The sequence below is a fragment of the Carassius carassius genome, chromosome 38 (genome assembly GCF_963082965.1).
Source record: "Carassius carassius chromosome 38, fCarCar2.1, whole genome shotgun sequence".
NCBI lineage: Eukaryota > Metazoa > Chordata > Actinopteri > Cypriniformes > Cyprinidae > Carassius > Carassius carassius.
Genome location: NC_081792.1, coordinates 3,779,340 through 3,798,151, shown reverse-complemented (window position 1 = coordinate 3,798,151; position 18,812 = coordinate 3,779,340). Strand labels below are relative to the sequence as shown.

The 18,812-nt window shown below is 45.1% G+C and overlaps 20 non-coding genes across 20 annotated transcripts; 11 read left to right on the top strand and 9 right to left on the bottom strand.

The window, feature by feature from the left end:
• Positions 1 to 936: 936 nt before the first annotated feature.
• Positions 937 to 1,008, bottom strand: trnae-cuc (transfer RNA glutamic acid (anticodon CUC)). The gene has a single exon. It is a non-coding gene; the product is annotated as a tRNA-Glu (tRNA).
• A 1,244-nt stretch (positions 1,009 to 2,252) lies between these two features.
• trnay-gua (transfer RNA tyrosine (anticodon GUA)) lies at positions 2,253 to 2,340 on the top strand. Its single transcript is given in 2 exon segments — positions 2,253 to 2,289; positions 2,305 to 2,340. It is a non-coding gene; the product is annotated as a tRNA-Tyr (tRNA).
• A 106-nt stretch (positions 2,341 to 2,446) lies between these two features.
• On the bottom strand, positions 2,447 to 2,518 carry trnae-cuc (transfer RNA glutamic acid (anticodon CUC)). Its single transcript has one exon. It is a non-coding gene; the product is annotated as a tRNA-Glu (tRNA).
• Positions 2,519 to 2,655: 137 nt separating this feature from the next.
• Positions 2,656 to 2,728, top strand: trnar-acg (transfer RNA arginine (anticodon ACG)). Its single transcript has one exon. It is a non-coding gene; the product is annotated as a tRNA-Arg (tRNA).
• Positions 2,729 to 3,952: 1,224 nt separating this feature from the next.
• trnae-cuc (transfer RNA glutamic acid (anticodon CUC)) lies at positions 3,953 to 4,024 on the bottom strand. Its single transcript has one exon. It is a non-coding gene; the product is annotated as a tRNA-Glu (tRNA).
• A 1,244-nt stretch (positions 4,025 to 5,268) lies between these two features.
• trnay-gua (transfer RNA tyrosine (anticodon GUA)) lies at positions 5,269 to 5,356 on the top strand. The gene is given in 2 exon segments: positions 5,269 to 5,305; positions 5,321 to 5,356. It is a non-coding gene; the product is annotated as a tRNA-Tyr (tRNA).
• Positions 5,357 to 5,462: 106 nt separating this feature from the next.
• trnae-cuc (transfer RNA glutamic acid (anticodon CUC)) lies at positions 5,463 to 5,534 on the bottom strand. The gene has a single exon. It is a non-coding gene; the product is annotated as a tRNA-Glu (tRNA).
• A 137-nt stretch (positions 5,535 to 5,671) lies between these two features.
• Positions 5,672 to 5,744, top strand: trnar-acg (transfer RNA arginine (anticodon ACG)). Its single transcript has one exon. It is a non-coding gene; the product is annotated as a tRNA-Arg (tRNA).
• A 2,755-nt stretch (positions 5,745 to 8,499) lies between these two features.
• On the top strand, positions 8,500 to 8,572 carry trnar-acg (transfer RNA arginine (anticodon ACG)). Its single transcript has one exon. It is a non-coding gene; the product is annotated as a tRNA-Arg (tRNA).
• A 1,240-nt stretch (positions 8,573 to 9,812) lies between these two features.
• trnae-cuc (transfer RNA glutamic acid (anticodon CUC)) lies at positions 9,813 to 9,884 on the bottom strand. Its single transcript has one exon. It is a non-coding gene; the product is annotated as a tRNA-Glu (tRNA).
• Positions 9,885 to 11,128: 1,244 nt separating this feature from the next.
• Positions 11,129 to 11,216, top strand: trnay-gua (transfer RNA tyrosine (anticodon GUA)). The gene is given in 2 exon segments: positions 11,129 to 11,165; positions 11,181 to 11,216. It is a non-coding gene; the product is annotated as a tRNA-Tyr (tRNA).
• A 106-nt stretch (positions 11,217 to 11,322) lies between these two features.
• Positions 11,323 to 11,394, bottom strand: trnae-cuc (transfer RNA glutamic acid (anticodon CUC)). The gene has a single exon. It is a non-coding gene; the product is annotated as a tRNA-Glu (tRNA).
• A 153-nt stretch (positions 11,395 to 11,547) lies between these two features.
• trnar-acg (transfer RNA arginine (anticodon ACG)) lies at positions 11,548 to 11,620 on the top strand. Its single transcript has one exon. It is a non-coding gene; the product is annotated as a tRNA-Arg (tRNA).
• A 2,757-nt stretch (positions 11,621 to 14,377) lies between these two features.
• Positions 14,378 to 14,450, top strand: trnar-acg (transfer RNA arginine (anticodon ACG)). Its single transcript has one exon. It is a non-coding gene; the product is annotated as a tRNA-Arg (tRNA).
• A 1,237-nt stretch (positions 14,451 to 15,687) lies between these two features.
• Positions 15,688 to 15,759, bottom strand: trnae-cuc (transfer RNA glutamic acid (anticodon CUC)). Its single transcript has one exon. It is a non-coding gene; the product is annotated as a tRNA-Glu (tRNA).
• A 131-nt stretch (positions 15,760 to 15,890) lies between these two features.
• trnar-acg (transfer RNA arginine (anticodon ACG)) lies at positions 15,891 to 15,963 on the top strand. The gene has a single exon. It is a non-coding gene; the product is annotated as a tRNA-Arg (tRNA).
• A 1,239-nt stretch (positions 15,964 to 17,202) lies between these two features.
• On the bottom strand, positions 17,203 to 17,274 carry trnae-cuc (transfer RNA glutamic acid (anticodon CUC)). The gene has a single exon. It is a non-coding gene; the product is annotated as a tRNA-Glu (tRNA).
• Positions 17,275 to 17,397: 123 nt separating this feature from the next.
• trnah-aug (transfer RNA histidin (anticodon AUG)) lies at positions 17,398 to 17,470 on the top strand. The gene has a single exon. It is a non-coding gene; the product is annotated as a tRNA-His (tRNA).
• A 1,039-nt stretch (positions 17,471 to 18,509) lies between these two features.
• trnay-gua (transfer RNA tyrosine (anticodon GUA)) lies at positions 18,510 to 18,597 on the top strand. Its single transcript is given in 2 exon segments — positions 18,510 to 18,546; positions 18,562 to 18,597. It is a non-coding gene; the product is annotated as a tRNA-Tyr (tRNA).
• A 106-nt stretch (positions 18,598 to 18,703) lies between these two features.
• On the bottom strand, positions 18,704 to 18,775 carry trnae-cuc (transfer RNA glutamic acid (anticodon CUC)). The gene has a single exon. It is a non-coding gene; the product is annotated as a tRNA-Glu (tRNA).
• Positions 18,776 to 18,812: the final 37 nt, after the last annotated feature.

The window sequence follows — 18,812 nt, the reverse complement described above, 5'->3', positions numbered from 1 at the left end:
AATGCCATGTGGTTTTGATGTCATTGGCTTGCCATTTTGAAGCCTTATCACTTATTGCCACCTGGACATTTAGAATAAGTTGTAAACTGATTTAAACTGAAGGAGCGAATAATCAGCAACTTTGCCGATTAAAAATTGGTCTCACTTTCATTGTTACCCACACAATGTCATTTTTGTATCTTGACAGAGTGACAATAGGCAGTGTTTCCTCTAGATAACGGTTGCCGTGTGTGTTTTCAAATGGATGACACAAGTATTTTCACCTGGAAAAGAGCTTAATTACCAGTTCGAGATATCAATTCAGCAATCACAGGAAACTGCCCAAATAAACTGAACTCCCGGGGTGAGTAAAAAAAAACAGATCCCTTGAATGCATAAAACACTATATAATTCAGAAAACCGTCCTTTTGGATAATTCTTGTTTTGCCAAATTATTATCACATTGTTACAGTCGCAGACCTAAAGCAACAGGCCACTACAAGATCCTGCGCCCACACTGACCACATGTATGGAAAGTGCGCCAGAAGCCAATGGCCAGTTTAAGGTTTCCAAATCCCATATGGTCTAGCGCTTAGGATTCCTGGTTTTCACCCAGGCGGCCCAGGTTTGACTCCCGGTATGGGAACACATGCTCATTTGTGATTCCCTCCTCAAAAATCCAGCACATCTTCCTGCACCAGAAGTGACTTTTTGGCCAGCAGTAGAGCTACAAGACCGTGATATGTCGAGGTTCTCTCTCACACTTTGCCCCTTTGATAGCTCAGCTGGTAGAGCGGAGGACTGTAGGTTGGAGTGTTGGCAATTCTTAGGTTGCTGGTTCGGCTCGACGGAGGTCATTTTTTCAAGTGCTCACCATTTTTTTGGTTTGGAGCTGGCTTTCTCGCAGCTGTTAGCAGAGCTAGAATTCGCAGTCCACAATTGGAAGCCAAAAGAGCTTTCCCTGACCGGGAATCGAACCCAGGCGGCGGCAGTGAGAGCGCCGAATCCTAACCACTAGACCACCAGGGAGGGGCTGGTGGGTTGGTGGGCTTACCTCGTGAAAACAAGGTGAGAATAAGCAGACAGCAATGCTTGCCACTGTCTCATCTAAAACCAACTACTCTGTAGCAATCAGGGGTCTTTACTATTGGTGGGCCAGTGGAGCAATGGATAACGCGTCTGACTATGGATCAGAAGATTCTAGGTTCGACTCCTGGCTGGCTCGCTCTGTGCTTGTTTTTCTCCGGCTTATTTTGTTGTTGTGTTTTTTTCTCTTCTCCAAAATCCAGAAGAAAAGGCAAATCTTCAGGCATTCTTCTTTTTTTCCAAAAAAGACATATTCTGCACACCCTTTCCGATGTCTAGGGAAGACACGGACATGCCTCGGTATTGCCATTCGTCTCACAAGCACTCCGACAAGCTCGGCGATTATAGGGGAAATAAACTGCAGGCTGGCAGCCAGTTGATTTTCGAATGAACAATTTCATCGCTACTCTGTAACTGCTTCATTACTTTGAAGGGTATAATGCCATGTGGTTTTGATGTCATGGGCTTGCCATTTTGAAGCCTTATCACTAATTGTCACCTGGACATTTAGAATAAGTTGGAAACAGAGTTAAACTGAAGGAGCGAATAATCAGCAACTTTGCCGATTACAAATTGGTCTCACTTTCATTGTTACCCTCACAATGTCATTTTTGTATCTTGACAGAGTGACAATAGGCAGTTTTTCCTCTAGATAACGGTTGCCGTGTGTGTTTTCAAATGGATGACACAAGTATTTTCACCTAAAAAAGAGCTTAATTACCAGTTCGAGGTATCAGTTCAGCAATCACAGGAATCTGCCCAAATAAACTGAACTCCCGGGGTGAGTAAAAAAAAACAGATCCCTTGAATGCATGCAACACTATATAATTCAGAAAACTGTCCTTTTGGATAATTCTTGTTTTGCCAAATTATTATCACATTGTTACAGTCGCAGACCTAAAGCAACAGGCCACTACAAGATCCTGCGCCCACACTGACCACATGTATGGAAAGGGCGCCAGAAGCCAATGGCCAGTTTAAGGTTTCCAAATCCCATATGGTCTAGCGCTTAGGATTTCTGGTTTTCACCCAGGCGGCCTAGGTTTGACTCCCGGTATGGGAACACATGCTCCTTTTTGATTCCCTCCTCAAAAATCCAGCACATCTTCCTGCACCAGAAGTGACTTTTTGGCCAGCAGTAGAGCTACAAGACCGTGATATGTCGAGGTTCTGTCTAACACTTTGCCCCTTTGATAGCTCAGCTGGTAGAGCGGAGGACTGTAGGTTGGAGTGTTGGCAATCCTTAGGTCGCTGGTTCGACTCCGGCTTGAAGGAGGTCTTTTTTTCAAGTGCTCACGATTTTTTTTGGTTTGGAGCTGGCCTTCTCGCAGCTGTTAGCAGAGCTAGAATTCGCAGTCCACAATTTGAAGCCAAAATAGCTTTCCCTGACCGGGAATCGAACCCGGGCCGCGGCGGTGAGAGCGCCGAATCCTAACCGCTAGACCACCAGGGAGGGGCTGGTGGGCTGGTGGGCTGGTGGGTTTCTGGGCTTACCTCCTGAAAACAAGGTGAGAATAAGCAGACAGCAATGCTTGCCACTGTCTCATCTTAAACCAACAACTCTGTAGCAATTAGGTCTTTACTATTGGTGGGCCAGTGGCGCAATGGATAACGCGTCTGACTACGGATCAGAAGATTCTAGGTTCGACTCCTGGCTGGCTCGCTCTGTGCTTGTTTTTCTACGGCTTATTTTGTTGTTGTGTTTTTTTTCTCTTCTCCAAAATCCAGAAGAAAAGGCAAATCTTCAGGCATGCTGCTTTTTTTCCAAAATAGACATATTCTGCAAACCCTTTTCGATGTCTAGGAAAGACACGGACATGCTTCGGTATTGCCATTCGTCTCACAAGCACTCCGACAAGCTCAGCGATTATAGGGGAAATAAACTGCAGGCTCGCAGCCAGTTGATTTTCGAATGAACAATTTCATCGCTACTCTGTAACTGCTTCATTACTTTGAAGGGTATAATGCCATGTGGTTTTGATGTCATCGGCTTGCCATTTTGAAGCCTTATCACTAATTGTCACCTGGACATTTAGAATAAGTTGTAAACAGAGTTAAACTGAAGGAGCGAATAATCAGCAACTTTGCCGATTACAAATTGGTCTCACTTTCATTGTTACCCTCACAATGTCATTTTTGTATCTTGACAGAGTGACAATAGGCAGTTTTTCCTCTAGATAGCGGTTGCCGTGTGTGTTTTCAAATGGATGACACAAGTATTTTCACCTGGAAAAGAGCTTAATTACCAGATCGAGGTATCAGTTCAGCAATCACAGGAATCTGCCCAAATAAACTGAACTCCCGGGGTGAGTAAAAAAAAACAGATCCCTTGAATGCATACAACACTATATAATTCAGAAAACCGTCCTTTTGGATAATTCTTGTTTTGCCAAATTATTATCACATTGTTACAGTCGCAGACCTAAAGCAACAGGCCACTACAAGATCCTGCGCCCACACTGACCACATGTATGGAAAGTGCGCCAGAAGCCAATGGCCAGTTTAAGGTTTCCAAATCCCATATGGTCTAGCGCTTAGGATTCCTGGTTTTCACCCAGGCGGCCCAGGTTTGACTCCCGGTATGGGAACACATGCTCATTTGTGATTCCCTCCTCAAAAATCCAGCACATCTTCCTGCACCAGAAGTGACTTTTTGGCCAGCAGTAGAGCTACAAGACCGTGATATGTCGAGGTTCTCTCTCACACTTTGCCCCTTTGATAGCTCAGCTGGTAGAGCGGAGGACTGTAGGCAATTCTTAGGTTGCTGGTTCGGCTCGACGGAGGTCATTTTTTCAAGTGCTCACCATTTTTTTGGTTTGGAGCTGGCTTTCTCGCAGCTGTTAGCAGAGCTAGAATTCGCAGTCCACAATTGGAAGCCAAAAGAGCTTTCCCTGACCGGGAATCGAACCCAGGCGGCGGCAGTGAGAGCGCCGAATCCTAACCACTAGACCACCAGGGAGGGGCTGGTGGGTTGGTGGGCTTACCTCGTGAAAACAAGGTGAGAATAAGCAGACAGCAATGCTTGCCACTGTCTCATCTAAAACCAACTACTCTGTAGCAATCAGGGGTCTTTACTATTGGTGGGCCAGTGGAGCAATGGATAACGCGTCTGACTATGGATCAGAAGATTCTAGGTTCGACTCCTGGCTGGCTCGCTCTGTGCTTGTTTTTCTCCGGCTTATTTTGTTGTTGTGTTTTTTTCTCTTCTCCAAAATCCAGAAGAAAAGGCAAATCTTCAGGCATTCTTCTTTTTTTCCAAAAAAGACATATTCTGCACACCCTTTCCGATGTCTAGGGAAGACACGGACATGCCTCGGTATTGCCATTCGTCTCACAAGCACTCCGACAAGCTCGGCGATTATAGGGGAAATAAACTGCAGGCTGGCAGCCAGTTGATTTTCGAATGAACAATTTCATCGCTACTCTGTAACTGCTTCATTACTTTGAAGGGTATAATGCCATGTGGTTTTGATGTCATGGGCTTGCCATTTTGAAGCCTTATCACTAATTGTCACCTGGACATTTAGAATAAGTTGAAAACAGAGTTAAACTGAAGGAGCGAATAATCAGCAACTTTGCCGATTACAAATTGGTCTCACTTTCATTGTTACCCTCACAATGTCATTTTTGTATCTTGACAGAGTGACAATAGGCAGTTTTTCCTCTAGATAACGGTTGCCGTGTGTGTTTTCAAATGGATGACACAAGTATTTTCACCTAAAAAAGAGCTTAATTACCAGTTCGAGGTATCAGTTCAGCAATCACAGGAATCTGCCCAAATAAACTGAACTCCCGGGGTGAGTAAAAAAAAACAGATCCCTTGAATGCATGCAACACTATATAATTCAGAAAACTGTCCTTTTGGATAATTCTTGTTTTGCCAAATTATTATCACATTGTTACAGTCGCAGACCTAAAGCAACAGGCCACTACAAGATCCTGCGCCCACACTGACCACATGTATGGAAAGGGCGCCAGAAGCCAATGGCCAGTTTAAGGTTTCCAAATCCCATATGGTCTAGCGCTTAGGATTTCTGGTTTTCACCCAGGCGGCCTAGGTTTGACTCCCGGTATGGGAACACATGCTCCTTTTTGATTCCCTCCTCAAAAATCCAGCACATCTTCCTGCACCAGAAGTGACTTTTTGGCCAGCAGTAGAGCTACAAGACCGTGATATGTCGAGGTTCTGTCTAACACTTTGCCCCTTTGATAGCTCAGCTGGTAGAGCGGAGGACTGTAGGTTGGAGTGTTGGCAATCCTTAGGTCGCTGGTTCGACTCCGGCTTGAAGGAGGTCTTTTTTTCAAGTGCTCACGATTTTTTTTGGTTTGGAGCTGGCCTTCTCGCAGCTGTTAGCAGAGCTAGAATTCGCAGTCCACAATTTGAAGCCAAAATAGCTTTCCCTGACCGGGAATCGAACCCGGGCCGCGGCGGTGAGAGCGCCGAATCCTAACCGCTAGACCACCAGGGAGGGGCTGGTGGGCTGGTGGGCTGGTGGGTTTCTGGGCTTACCTCCTGAAAACAAGGTGAGAATAAGCAGACAGCAATGCTTGCCACTGTCTCATCTTAAACCAACAACTCTGTAGCAATTAGGTCTTTACTATTGGTGGGCCAGTGGCGCAATGGATAACGCGTCTGACTACGGATCAGAAGATTCTAGGTTCGACTCCTGGCTGGCTCGCTCTGTGCTTGTTTTTCTACGGCTTATTTTGTTGTTGTGTTTTTTTTCTCTTCTCCAAAATCCAGAAGAAAAGGCAAATCTTCAGGCATGCTGCTTTTTTTCCAAAATAGACATATTCTGCAAACCCTTTTCGATGTCTAGGAAAGACACGGACATGCTTCGGTATTGCCATTCGTCTCACAAGCACTCCGACAAGCTCAGCGATTATAGGGGAAATAAACTGCAGGCTCGCAGCCAGTTGATTTTCGAATGAACAATTTCATCGCTACTCTGTAACTGCTTCATTACTTTGAAGGGTATAATGCCATGTGGTTTTGATGTCATCGGCTTGCCATTTTGAAGCCTTATCACTAATTGTCACCTGGACATTTAGAATAAGTTGTAAACAGAGTTAAACTGAAGGAGCGAATAATCAGCAACTTTGCCGATTACAAATTGGTCTCACTTTCATTGTTACCCTCACAATGTCATTTTTGTATCTTGACAGAGTGACAATAGGCAGTTTTTCCTCTAGATAGCGGTTGCCGTGTGTGTTTTCAAATGGATGACACAAGTATTTTCACCTGGAAAAGAGCTTAATTACCAGATCGAGGTATCAGTTCAGCAATCACAGGAATCTGCCCAAATAAACTGAACTCCCGGGGTGAGTAAAAAAAAACAGATCCCTTGAATGCATACAACACTATATAATTCAGAAAACCGTCCTTTTGGATAATTCTTGTTTTGCCAAATTATTATCACATTGTTACAGTCGCAGACCTAAAGCAACAGGTTTACTAGATCCTGTGCCCACACTGACCACATGTATGGAAAGTGCGCCAGAAGCCAATGGCCAGTTTAAGGTTTCCAAATCCCATATGGTCTAGCGCTTAGGATTCCTGGTTTTCACCCAGGCGGCCCAGGTTTAAATCCCGGTATGGGAACACATGCTCCTTTGTGATTCCCTCCTCAAAAATCCAGCACATCTTCCTGCACCAGAAGTGACTTTTTGGCCAGCAGTATAGCTACAAGACCGTGATATGTCGAGGTTCTGTCTCCCTGACCGGGAATCGAACCCAGGCGGCAGCAGTGAGAGCACCGAATCCTAACCACTAGACCACCAGGGAGGGGCTGGTGGGTTGGTGGGCTTACCTCCTGAAAACAAGGTGAGAATAAGCAGACAGCAATGCTTGCCACTGTCTCATCTAAAACCAAAAACTCTGTAGCAATCAGGGGTCTTTACTATTGGTGGGCCAGTGGGGCAATGGATAACGCGTCTGACTACGGATCAGAAGATTCTATGTTCGACTCCTGGCTGGCTCGCTCTGTGCTTGTTTTTCTCCGGCTTATTTTGTTGTTGTGTTTTTTTTCTCTTCTCCAAAATCCAGAAGAAAAGGCAAATCTTCAGGCATTCTTCTTTTTTTCCAAAAAAGACATATTCTGCACACCCATTTCGATGTCTAGGGAAGACACGGACATGCTTCGGTATTGCCATTCGTCTCACAAGCACTCCGACAAGCTCGGCGATTATATGGGAAATAAACTGCAGGCTGGCAGCCAGTTGATTTTCGAATGAACAATTTCATCGCTACTCTGTAACTGCTTCATTACTTTGAAGGGTATAATGCCATGTGGTTTTGATGTCATGGGCTTGCCATTTTGAAGCCTTATCACTAATTGTCACCTGGACATTTAGAATAAGTTGTAAACAGAGTTAAACTGAAGGAGAGAATAATCAGCAACTTTGCCGATTACAAATTGGTCTCACTTTCATTGTTACCCTCACAATGTCATTTTTGTATCTTGACAGAGTGACAATATGCAGTTTTTCCTCTAGATAACGGTTGCCGTGTGTGTTTTCAAATGGATGACACAAGTATTTTCACCTGGAAAAGTGCTTAATTACCAGTTCGAGGTATCAGTTCAGCAATCACAGGAATCTGCCCAAATAAACTGAACTCCCGGGGTGAGTAAAAAAAAAACAGATCCCTTGAATGCATACAACACTTTATAATTCAGAAAACCGTCCTTTTGGATAATTCTTGTTTTGCCAAATTATTATCACATTGTTACAGTCGCAGACCTAAAGCAACAGGCCACTACAAGATCCTGCGCCCACACTGACCACATGTATGGAAAGTGCGCCAGAAGCCAATGGCCAGTTTAAGGTTTCCAAATCCCATATGGTCTAGCGCTTAGGATTTCTGGTTTTCACCCAGGCGGCCTAGGTTTGAATCCCGGCATGGGAACACATGCTCCTTTTTGATTCCCTCCTCAAAAATCCAGCACATCTTCCTGCACCAGAAGTGACTTTTTGGCCAGCAGTAGAGCTACAAGACCGTGATATGTCGAGGTTCTGTCTAACACTTTGCCCCTTTGATAGCTCAGCTGGTAGAGCGGAGGACTGTAGGTTGGAGTGTTGGCAATCCTTAGGTCGCTGGTTCGACTCCGGCTCGATGAGGTCTTTTTTTTCAAGTGCTCACCATTTTTTGGTTTGGAGCTGGCCTTCTCGCAGCTGTTAGCAGAGCTAGAATTCGCAGTCCACAATTGGAAGCCAAAAGAGCTTTCCCTGACCGGGAATCGAACCCGGGCCGCGGCGGTGAGAGCGCCGAATCCTAACCACTAGCCCACGAGGGAGGGGCTGGTGGGCTGGTGGGCTGGTGGGTTGGTGGGCTTACCTCCTGAAAACAAGGTGAGAATAAGCAGACAACAATGCTTGCCACTGTCTCATCTAAAACCAACAACTCTGTAGCAATCAGGGGTCTTTACTATTGGTGGGCCAGTGGCGCAATGGATAACGTGTCTGACTACGGATCAGAAGATTCTAGGTTCGACTCCTGGCTGGCTCGCTCTGTGCTTGTTTTTCTCCGGCTTATTTTGTGTTTGTGTTTTTTTTCTCTTCTCCAAAATCCAGAAGAAAAGGCAAATCTTCAGGCATTCTTCTTTTTTTCCAAAAAAGACATATTCTGCACACCCTTTTCGATGTCTAGGGAAGACACGGACATGCTTCGGTATTGCCATTCGTCTCACAAGCACTCCGACAAGCTCGGCGATTATAGGGGAAATAAACTGCAGGCTGGCAGCCAGTTGATATTCGAATGAACAATTTCATCGCTACTCTGTAACTGCTTTATTACTTTTTTGAAGGGTATAATGCCATGTGGTTTTGATGTCATGGGCTTGCCATTTTGAAGCCTTATCACTAATTGCCACCTGGACATTTAGAATAAGTTGTAAACTGATTTAAACTGAAGGAGCGAATAATCAGCAACTTTGCCGATTAAAAATTGGTCTCACTGTCATTGTTACCCTCACAATGTCATTTTTGTATCTTGACAGAGTGACAATAGGCAGTGTTTCCTCTAGATAACGGTTGCCGTGTGTGTTTTCAAATGGATGACACAAGTATTTTCACCTGGAAAAGAGCTTAATTACCAGTTCGAGGTATCAATTCAGCAATCACAGGAAACTGCCCAAATAAACTGAACTCCCGGGGTGAGTAAAAAAAAAACAGATCCCTTGAATGCATAAAACACTATATAATTCAGAAAACCGTCCTTTTGGATAATTCTTGTTTTGCCAAATTATTATCACATTGTTACAGTCGCAGACCTAAAGCAACAGGCCACTACAAGATCCTGCGCCCACACTGACCACATGTATGGAAAGTGCGCCAGAAGCCAATGGCCAGTTTAAGGTTTCCAAATCCCATATGGTCTAGCGCTTAGGATTCCTGGTTTTCACCCAGGCGGCCCAGGTTTGACTCCCGGTATGGGAACACATGCTCCTTTGTGATTCCCTCCTCAAAAATCCAGCACATCTTCCTGCACCAGAAGTGACTTTTTGGCCAGCAGTAGAGCTACAAGACCGTGATATGTCGAGGTTCTCTCTCACACTTTGCCCCTTTGATAGCTCAGCTGGTAGAGCGGAGGACTGTAGGTTGGAGTGTTGGCAATTCTTAGGTTGCTGGTTCGGCTCGACGGAGGTCATTTTTTCAAGTGCTCACCATTTTTTTGGTTTGGAGCTGGCTTTCTCGCAGCTGTTAGCAGAGCTAGAATTCGCAGTCCACAATTGGAAGCCAAAAGAGCTTTCCCTGACCGGGAATCGAACCCAGGCGGCGGCAGTGAGAGCGCCGAATCCTAACCACTAGACCACCAGGGAGGGGCTGGTGGGTTGGTGGGCTTACCTCGTGAAAACAAGGTGAGAATAAGCAGACAGCAATGCTTGCCACTGTCTCATCTAAAACCAACTACTCTGTAGCAATCAGGGGTCTTTACTATTGGTGGGCCAGTGGAGCAATGGATAACGCGTCTGACTATGGATCAGAAGATTCTAGGTTCGACTCCTGGCTGGCTCGCTCTGTGCTTGTTTTTCTCCGGCTTATTTTGTTGTTGTGTTTTTTTCTCTTCTCCAAAATCCAGAAGAAAAGGCAAATCTTCAGGCATTCTTCTTTTTTTCCAAAAAAGACATATTCTGCACACCCTTTCCGATGTCTAGGGAAGACACGGACATGCCTCGGTATTGCCATTCGTCTCACAAGCACTCCGACAAGCTCGGCGATTATAGGGGAAATAAACTGCAGGCTGGCAGCCAGTTGATTTTCGAATGAACAATTTCATCGCTACTCTGTAACTGCTTCATTACTTTGAAGGGTATAATGCCATGTGGTTTTGATGTCATGGGCTTGCCATTTTGAAGCCTTATCACTAATTGTCACCTGGACATTTAGAATAAGTTGGAAACAGAGTTAAACTGAAGGAGCGAATAATCAGCAACTTTGCCGATTACAAATTGGTCTCACTTTCATTGTTACCCTCACAATGTCATTTTTGTATCTTGACAGAGTGACAATAGGCAGTTTTTCCTCTAGATAACGGTTGCCGTGTGTGTTTTCAAATGGATGACACAAGTATTTTCACCTAAAAAAGAGCTTAATTACCAGTTCGAGGTATCAGTTCAGCAATCACAGGAATCTGCCCAAATAAACTGAACTCCCGGGGTGAGTAAAAAAAAACAGATCCCTTGAATGCATGCAACACTATATAATTCAGAAAACTGTCCTTTTGGATAATTCTTGTTTTGCCAAATTATTATCACATTGTTACAGTCGCAGACCTAAAGCAACAGGCCACTACAAGATCCTGCGCCCACACTGACCACATGTATGGAAAGGGCGCCAGAAGCCAATGGCCAGTTTAAGGTTTCCAAATCCCATATGGTCTAGCGCTTAGGATTTCTGGTTTTCACCCAGGCGGCCTAGGTTTGACTCCCGGTATGGGAACACATGCTCCTTTTTGATTCCCTCCTCAAAAATCCAGCACATCTTCCTGCACCAGAAGTGACTTTTTGGCCAGCAGTAGAGCTACAAGACCGTGATATGTCGAGGTTCTGTCTAACACTTTGCCCCTTTGATAGCTCAGCTGGTAGAGCGGAGGACTGTAGGTTGGAGTGTTGGCAATCCTTAGGTCGCTGGTTCGACTCCGGCTTGAAGGAGGTCTTTTTTTCAAGTGCTCACGATTTTTTTTGGTTTGGAGCTGGCCTTCTCGCAGCTGTTAGCAGAGCTAGAATTCGCAGTCCACAATTTGAAGCCAAAATAGCTTTCCCTGACCGGGAATCGAACCCGGGCCGCGGCGGTGAGAGCGCCGAATCCTAACCGCTAGACCACCAGGGAGGGGCTGGTGGGCTGGTGGGCTGGTGGGCTGGTGGGCTGGTGGGTTTCTGGGCTTACCTCCTGAAAACAAGGTGAGAATAAGCAGACAGCAATGCTTGCCACTGTCTCATCTTAAACCAACAACTCTGTAGCAATTAGGTCTTTACTATTGGTGGGCCAGTGGCGCAATGGATAACGCGTCTGACTACGGATCAGAAGATTCTAGGTTCGACTCCTGGCTGGCTCGCTCTGTGCTTGTTTTTCTACGGCTTATTTTGTTGTTGTGTTTTTTTTCTCTTCTCCAAAATCCAGAAGAAAAGGCAAATCTTCAGGCATGCTGCTTTTTTTCCAAAATAGACATATTCTGCAAACCCTTTTCGATGTCTAGGAAAGACACGGACATGCTTCGGTATTGCCATTCGTCTCACAAGCACTCCGACAAGCTCAGCGATTATAGGGGAAATAAACTGCAGGCTCGCAGCCAGTTGATTTTCGAATGAACAATTTCATCGCTACTCTGTAACTGCTTCATTACTTTGAAGGGTATAATGCCATGTGGTTTTGATGTCATCGGCTTGCCATTTTGAAGCCTTATCACTAATTGTCACCTGGACATTTAGAATAAGTTGTAAACAGAGTTAAACTGAAGGAGCGAATAATCAGCAACTTTGCCGATTACAAATTGGTCTCACTTTCATTGTTACCCTCACAATGTCATTTTTGTATCTTGACAGAGTGACAATAGGCAGTTTTTCCTCTAGATAGCGGTTGCCGTGTGTGTTTTCAAATGGATGACACAAGTATTTTCACCTGGAAAAGAGCTTAATTACCAGATCGAGGTATCAGTTCAGCAATCACAGGAATCTGCCCAAATAAACTGAACTCCCGGGGTGAGTAAAAAAAAACAGATCCCTTGAATGCATACAACACTATATAATTCAGAAAACCGTCCTTTTGGATAATTCTTGTTTTGCCAAATTATTATCACATTGTTACAGTCGCAGACCTAAAGCAACAGGCCACTACTAGATCCTGTGCCCACACTGACCACATGTATGGAAAGTGCGCCAGAAGCCAATGGCCAGTTTAAGGTTTCCAAATCCCATATGGTCTAGCGCTTAGGATTCCTGGTTTTCACCCAGGCGGCCCAGGTTTGAATCCCGGTATGGGAACACATGCTCCTTTGTGATTCCCTCCTCAAAAATCCAGCACATCTTCCTGCACCAGAAGTGACTTTTTGGCCAGCAGTATAGCTACAAGACCGTGATATGTCGAGGTTCTGTCTCCCTGACCGGGAATCGAACCCAGGCGGCAGCAGTGAGAGCACCGAATCCTAACCACTAGACCACCAGGGAGGGGCTGGTGGGTTGGTGGGCTTACCTCCTGAAAACAAGGTGAGAATAAGCAGACAGCAATGCTTGCCACTGTCTCCTCTAAAACCAAAAACTCTGTAGCAATCAGGGGTCTTTACTATTGGTGGGCCAGTGGGGCAATGGATAACGCGTCTGACTACGGATCAGAAGATTCTATGTTCGACTCCTGGCTGGCTCGCTCTGTGCTTGTTTTTCTCCGGCTTATTTTGTTGTTGTGTTTTTTTTCTCTTCTCCAAAATCCAGAAGAAAAGGCAAATCTTCAGGCATTCTTCTTTTTTTCCAAAAAAGACATATTCTGCACACCCATTTCGATGTCTAGGGAAGACACGGACATGCTTCGGTATTGCCATTCGTCTCACAAGCACTCCGACAAGCTCGGCGATTATATGGGAAATAAACTGCAGGCTGGCAGCCAGTTGATTTTCGAATGAACAATTTCATCGCTACTCTGTAACTGCTTCATTACTTTGAAGGGTATAATGCCATGTGGTTTTGATGTCATGGGCTTGCCATTTTGAAGCCTTATCACTAATTGTCACCTGGACATTTAGAATAAGTTGTAAACAGAGTTAAACTGAAGGAGAGAATAATCAGCAACTTTGCTGATTACAAATTGGTCTCACTTTTATTGTTACCCTCACAATGTCATTTTTGTATCTTGACAGAGTGACAATATGCAGTTTTTCCTCTAGATAACGGTTGCCGTGTGTGTTTTCAAATGGATGACACAAGTATTTTCACCTGGAAAAGTGCTTAATTACCAGTTCGAGGTATCAGTTCAGCAATCACAGGAATCTGCCCAAATAAACTGAACTCCCGGGGTGAGTAAAAAAAAAACAGATCCCTTGAATGCATACAACACTTTATAATTCAGAAAACCGTCCTTTTGGATAATTCTTGTTTTGCCAAATTATTATCACATTGTTACAGTCGCAGACCTAAAGCAACAGGCCACTACAAGATCCTGCGCCCACACTGACCACATGTATGGAAAGTGCGCCAGAAGCCAATGGCCAGTTTAAGGTTTCCAAATCCCATATGGTCTAGCGCTTAGGATTTCTGGTTTTCACCCAGGCGGCCTAGGTTTGAATCCCGGCATGGGAACACATGCTCCTTTTTGATTCCCTCCTCAAAAATCCAGCACATCTTCCTGCACCAGAAGTGACTTTTTGGCCAGCAGTAGAGCTACAAGACCGTGATATGTCGAGGTTCTGTCTAACACTTTGCCCCTTTGATAGCTCAGCTGGTAGAGCGGAGGACTGTAGGTTGGAGTGTTGGCAATCCTTAGGTCGCTGGTTCGACTCCGGCTCGATGAGGTCTTTTTTTTCAAGTGCTCACCATTTTTTGGTTTGGAGCTGGCCTTCTCGCAGCTGTTAGCAGAGCTAGAATTCGCAGTCCACAATTGGAAGCCAAAAGAGCTTTCCCTGACCGGGAATCGAACCCGGGCCGCGGCGGTGAGAGCGCCGAATCCTAACCACTAGCCCACGAGGGAGGGGCTGGTGGGCTGGTGGGCTGGTGGGTTGGTGGGCTTACCTCCTGAAAACAAGGTGAGAATAAGCAGACAACAATGCTTGCCACTGTCTCATCTAAAACCAACAACTCTGTAGCAATCAGGGGTCTTTACTATTGGTGGGCCAGTGGCGCAATGGATAACGTGTCTGACTACGGATCAGAAGATTCTAGGTTCGACTCCTGGCTGGCTCGCTCTGTGCTTGTTTTTCTCCGGCTTATTTTGTGTTTGTGTTTTTTTTCTCTTCTCCAAAATCCAGAAGAAAAGGCAAATCTTCAGGCATTCTTCTTTTTTTCCAAAAAAGACATATTCTGCACACCCTTTTCGATGTCTAGGGAAGACACGGACATGCTTCGGTATTGCCATTCGTCTCACAAGCACTCCGACAAGCTCGGCGATTATAGGGGAAATAAACTGCAGGCTGGCAGCCAGTTGATATTCGAATGAACAATTTCATCGCTACTCTGTAACTGCTTTATTACTTTTTTGAAGGGTATAATGCCATGTGGTTTTGATGTCATGGGCTTGCCATTTTGAAGCCTTATCACTAATTGCCACCTGGACATTTAGAATAAGTTGTAAACTGATTTAAACTGAAGGAGCGAATAATCAGCAACTTTGCCGATTAAAAATTGGTCTCACTGTCATTGTTACCCTCACAATGTCATTTTTGTATCTTGACAGAGTGACAATAGGCAGTGTTTCCTCTAGATAACGGTTGCCGTGTGTGTTTTCAAATGGATGACACAAGTATTTTCACCTGGAAAAGAGCTTAATTACCAGTTCGAGGTATCAATTCAGCAATCACAGGAAACTGCCCAAATAAACTGAACTCCCGGGGTGAGTAAAAAAAAAACAGATCCCTTGAATGCATAAAACACTATATAATTCAGAAAACCGTCCTTTTGGATAATTCTTGTTTTGCCAAATTATTATCACATTGTTACAGTCGCAGACCTAAAGCAACAGGCCACTACAAGATCCTGCGCCCACACGTATGGAAAGTGCGCCAGAAGCCAATGGCCAGTTTAAGGTTTCCAAATCCCATATGGTCTAGCGCTTAGGATTTCTGGTTTTAACCCAGGCGGCCTAGGTTTGACTCCCGGTATGGGAACGCATGCTCCTTTTGATTCCCTCCTCAAAAATCCAGCACATCTTCCTGCACCAGAAGTGACTTTTTGGCCAGCAGTAGAGCTACAAGACCGTGATATGTCGAGGTTCTGTCTAACACTTTGCCCCTTTGATAGCTCAGCTGGTAGAGCGGATGACTGTAGGTTGGAATGTTGGCAATCCTTAGGTCGCTGGTTCGACTCCGGCTCGAAGGAGGTCTTTTTTTCAAGTGCTCACCATTTTTTTTGGTTTGGAGCTGGCCTTCTCGCAGCTGTTAGCAGAGCTAGAATTCGCAGTCCACAATTGGAAGCCAAAAGAGCTTTCCCTGACCGGGAATCGAACCCGGGCCGCGGCGGTGAGAGCGCCAAATCCTAACCACTATACCACCAGGGAGGGGATGGTGGGCTGGTGGGCTGGTGGGCTTACCTCCTGAAAACAAGGTGAGAATAAGCAGACAGCAATGCTTGCCACTGTCTCATCTTAAACCAACAACTCTGTAGCAATTAGGGGTCTTTACTAATGGTGGGCCAGTGGCGCAATGGATAACGCGTCTGACTACGGATCAGAAGATTCTAGGTTCGACTCCTGGCTGGCTCGCTCTGTGCTTGTTTTTCTACGGCTTATTTTGTTGTTGTGTTTTTTTTCTCTTCTCCAAATTCCAGAAGAAAAGGCAAATCTTCAGGCATTCTGCTTTTTTTCCAAAATAGATATATTCTGCACACCCTTTTCGATGTCTAGGAAAGACACGGACATGCTTCGGTATTGCCATTCGTCTCACAAGCACTCCGACAAGCTCGGCGATTATAGGGGAAATAAACTGCAGGCTGGCAGCCAGTTGATTTTCGAATGAACAATTTCATCGCTACTCTGTAACTGCTTCATTACTTTGAAGGGTATAATGCCATGTGGTTTTGATGTCATCGGCTTGCCATTTTGAAGCCTTATCACTAATTGTCACCTGGACATTTAGAATAAGTTGTAAACAGAGTTAAACTGAAGGAGCGAATAATCAGCAACTTTGCCGATTACAAATTGGTCTCACTTTCATTGTTACCCTCATAATGTCAATTTTGTATCTTGACAGAGTGACAATAGGCAGTTTTTCCTCTAGATAGCGGTTGCCGTGTGTGTTTTCAAATGGATGACACAAGTATTTTCACCTGGAAAAGAGCTTAATTACCAGTTCGAGGTATCAGTTCAGCAATCACAGGAATCTGCCCAAATAAACTGAACTCCCGGGGTGAGTAAAAAAAAAAACAGATCCCTTGAATGCATAAAACACTATATAATTCAGAAAACCGTCCTTTTGGATAATTCTTGTTTTGCCAAATTATTATCACATTGTTACAGTCGCAGACCTAAAGCAACAGGCCACTACAAGATCCTGCGCCCACACTGACCACATGTATGGAAAGTGCGCCAGAAGCCAATGGCCAGTTTAAGGTTTCCAAATCCCATATGGTCTAGCGCTTAGGATTCCTGCTTTTCACCCAGGCGGCCCAGGTTTGACTCCCAGTATGGGAACACATGCTCCTTTGTGATTCCCTCCTCAAAAATCCAGCACATCTTACTGCACCAGAAGTGACTTTTTGGCCAGCAGTAGAGCTACAAGACCGTGATATGTCGAGGTTCTGTCTCACACTTTGCCCCTTTGATAGCTCAGCTGGTAGAGCGGAGGACTGTAGGTTGGAGTGTTGGCAATTCTTAGGTTGCTGGTTCGGCTCGACGGAGGTCATTTTTTCAAGTGCTCACCATTTTTTTTGGTTTGGAGCTGGCTTTCTCGCAGCTGTTAGAAGAGCTAGAATTCGCAGTCCACAATTGGAAGCCAAAAGAGCTTTCCCTGACCGGGAATCGAACCCAGGCGGCGGCAGTGAGAGCGCCGAATCCTAACCACTAGACCACCAGGGAGGGGCTGGTGGGTTGGTGGGCTTATCTCCTGAAAACAAGGTGAGAATAAGCAGACAGCAATGCTTGCCACTGTCTCATCTAAAACCAACAACTCTGTAGCAATCAGGGGTCTTTACTATTGGTGGGCCAGTGGCGCAATGGATAACGCATCTGACTATGGATCAGAAGATTCTAGGTTCGACTCCTGGCTGGCTCGCTCTGTGCTTGTTTTTCTACGGCTTATTTTGTTGTTGGGTTTTTTTCTCTTCTCCAAAATCCAGAAGAAAAGGCAAATCTTCAGGCATTCTTCTTTTTTTCCAAAAAAGACATATTCTGCACACCCTTTCCGATGTCTAGGGAAGACACGGACATGCTTCGGTATTGCCATTCGTCTCACAAGCACTCCGACAAGCTCGGCGATTATAGGGGAAATAAACTGCAGGCTGGCAGCCAGTTGATTTTCGAATGAACAATTTCATCGCTACTCTGTAACTGCTTCATTACTTTGAAGGGTATAATGCCATGTGGTTTTGATGTCATGGGCTTGCCATTTTGAAGCCTTATCACTAATTGTCACCTGGACATTTAGAATAAGTTGTAAACAGAGTTAAACTGAAGGAGCGAATAATCAGCAACTTTGCCGATTACAAATTGGTCTCACTTTTATTGTTACCCTCACAATGTCATTTTTGTATCTTGACAGAGTGACAATAGGCAGTTTTTCCTCTAGATAACGGTTGCCGTGTGTGTTTTCAAATGGATGACACAAGTATTTTCACCTGGAAAAGAGCTTAATTTCCAGTTCGAGGTATCAGTTCAGCAATCACAGGAATCTGCCCAAATAAACTGAACTCCCGGGGTGAGTAAAAAAAAACTGATCCCTTGAATGCATGCAACACTATATAATTCAGAAAACCGTCCTTTTGGATAATTCTTGTTTTGCCAAATTATTATCACATTGTTACAGTCGCAGACCTAAAGCAACAGGCCACTACAAGATCCTGCGCCCACACGTATGGAAAGTGCGCCAGAAGCCAATGGCCAGTTTAAGGTTTCCAAATCCCATAAGGTCTAGCGCTTAGGATTTCTGGTTTTAACCCAGGCGGCCTAGATTTGACTCCCGGTATGGGAACGCATGCTCCTTTTTGATTCCCTCCTCAAAAATCCAGCACATCTTCCTGCACCAGAAGTGACTTTTTGGCCAGCAGTAGAGCTACAAGACCGTGATATGTCGAGGTTCTGTCTAACACTTTGCCCCTTTGATAGCTCAGCTGGTAGAGCGGAGGACTGTAGGTTGGAGTGTTGGCAATCCTTAGGTCGCTGGTTCGACTCCGGCTCGAAAGAGGTCTTTTTTTCAAGTGCTCACCATTTTTTTTGGTTTGGAGCTGGCCTTCTCGCAGCTGTTAGCAGAGCTAGAATTCGCAGTCCACAATTGGAAGCCAAAAGAGCTTTCCCTGACCGGGAATCGAACCCAGGCGGCGGCAGTGAGAGCGCCGAATCCTAACCACTAGACCACCAGGGAGGGGCTGGTGGGTTGGTGGGCTTACCTCCTGAAAACA